This window comes from Carlito syrichta, unplaced genomic scaffold (genome assembly GCF_000164805.1).
Source record: "Carlito syrichta isolate Samal-C Ts95f unplaced genomic scaffold, Tarsius_syrichta-2.0.1 Scaffold311915, whole genome shotgun sequence".
Lineage (NCBI taxonomy): Eukaryota > Metazoa > Chordata > Mammalia > Primates > Tarsiidae > Carlito > Carlito syrichta.
The window spans coordinates 215,134-217,674 of NW_007256011.1; positions in this window are offsets into that span (position 1 = coordinate 215,134).

A 2,541-nucleotide genomic window follows, 5' to 3' on the forward strand; every position below is an offset into this window, starting at 1 on the left:
GAGGGGGAGGGAAGGAGGGAGATAAAAAATTACCCAGAGAGAGAGAATGAGGGAGGGAGAGGGAGAAAGAAAGAAAGAAAGAAAAGAAAAGAAGGAAGGAAGGAAAGAAAGAAAGAAAGAAAGAAAGAAAAGAAAGAAAGAAAAGAGGAAAAAAAGATTTGCTCAAGGTCACAGAGCAGGGCCTGAACTAGACTGAGGTCGTTTAAGGTGCAAAATTTAAGGGGGTGCCAAAAAACTCAGTAGCCAAGACAAATGATATTTTGAAACAACATTTTAAAATCAAAATGTAAACATTCATGATGAGGCTGGGTGTGATGGCTCACACCTGTCATCCCAGCACTTTGGGAGGCCGAGACAGGAGGATTGCTTGAGCCCAGAAGTTTGAGACCAGCCTGGGCAACATGGTGAGACCTGATCTCTATGGAAAAAATAACAATAATAACTAGCGGAGCATGGTGGCGCGCCTCTGTTGGGAGGCAGAAGGATCACCTGAGCCAGGGAGGTAGAGGTTGCCATGATCATGCCATCACTGCACTCCATCCTGAGCAACAGATTGAGACCCCCAACTCAAAACAAACAACCAAATTTCATGATGGACACAGTATCAACATTTTATTTTATTTTTATTTATTTATTTATTTATTTTTTGAGTTGGAGTCTCACTCTGTCACCCAGACTGGAGTGTATGCAGTGGCCGCTCCCGGCCACCGCAGCCTCGACCTGCTGGGCTCCGGCGATCCTTCCGCCTCAGCCTTCCGAGTAGCCGGAATTACAGGCACGCACTACCACGCCCGGCTGATTTTTTGATTTATTGTAGAGATGAGGTCTCGCTGCCCAGGCGGGTCTGGAACCCGCAGGCTCAGGCAATCCACTCACCTCAGCCTTCCAAAGGCACAGGATTACAGGCTGAGCCACCGAGCCCGGCTTGAAACCAGGATTCTAACTGAAGTCTGGCCAATTCTGAGTCTGTCCTCAACCTCCCCAGCCCAAATGCTGCCCCTAGACCAGCCAGAAGCTTGAATACTGGCATTTAAGCCCCAATTCCTGCTGGAGCTCAATCTCAAAGAGCTTTGAGGCTCTTCCTTTGCGGCTCTGCCTGCTAAACCAACCCTTCCTCTAGTTCCAGGGCTGAGCGAAGTTGGGGAGCAGGGGAATTGCTAAGAGCCATGGTCCAGGCGTTGGTTCAGTTCTCGCGAGTCCAACCTGGCCCGAAGCCAAACCCAGGCCAAGAGCCCCAGGTGAAAAGGATGTGGATTCCACCTCCAGGTGGCTTCTAGAATCCACATTGACCTCTCCCATCTTTGCCTCTCCCTCCAATGCTCCGACGTTACCGCCTTTGCACTCAAGGGAAAGCTGAAGTCCCGGCAAGAGAGACGAGCCGTCTAGAGTGGGAGCAGGGAGGGCGCTCTCTGGGGCCTTTCTGGGCACCCGCCTGCCCCGCCCTTGGGAAGAGCAGTGGCTGTCCCTCTGTGGGTGTGTATTGAAGGTCTTAGACCTGCTAGGGCTCTGGGTCCATCAGGAAGCTAAAGGTTTAAAAGAAAGCAATCTCAGCTGGGTGGGCATGTTGCTCATGCCTGCAATCCCAACACTTAGGGTAGGTGGAGGCGGGAGGATCACTGGAGCCCGGGAGTTCACGACCAGCCTGGGCAACATAGCAAGACCCTGTCTTCTTCTTTTCTTTTTCTCTTCCTCCTCCTCCTTTCTTCTTCACAAGAAAGAAAGAAAGCAATCTCAAAGGACTGGGAATGCAGGGACTAGAATTTGAAGTGATTTCAAGCAGAGCTGGGAAGCCGGTGAGGGAGGAGGGGGGACTTGGGGTCCTGAAAAGAGAAGGGACTTGGATGCTGGACTGGTGGTTCTGGGTCCTTGGTTAAGACTGAGTGGTCATGAGAGCCTGGCCCTGGGCGCCTGACCACACCAATTTCCTTTCCTTTCCTGGAGCCTCCCAACCTCCCTGCCAGGCCCCTGGGGAGGGACCCACGCCCTGCCGAGGGCAGAGGGCTGGGGCTGGGGCTGGGGAGAGAGTTCTGCTTCCTGCTGTGTAAACGGGGGCTCTGAGAGGTGGGGCAGCTTGCCAAGGTCTCCCTGGACCTTGGAGCACTGATACCCCGCTGCACCAGCCAGGTTTCTTTCCCAAGGGAGGAAGAGTGGATTCTGGATACCCCAGATGCTTAGTAAAATGCGAACTCCTGGGCTCCTTCCCAGCCAAACAAGGGCCCGGGTGAGTGCTCACGACCTCCCTGGCTATAGACAGGCTGAGATGCGAGAACCACCCGGATAACGGGGGAAAGGAAGAGAAAGCCCCTGTGTGGAGCTGGAGATCCCCAAATAGGGATACAATCATGTTAGCCAGAGAGGGCTAAATCCCAGAGTAAATTCCAAACGAAATAAGCCACAACGCGCGATGTATATTATAATAAATGGCGACAAGTCAATACTAATGATAGGAGGCTAACGACACATCGACACTCTGGGGCTCCAAGGAGCGCCGCGAGGGCTGGGGCGCAGAAGCCGGGCCCACGCGGCCCTTTTCCCCCCCGG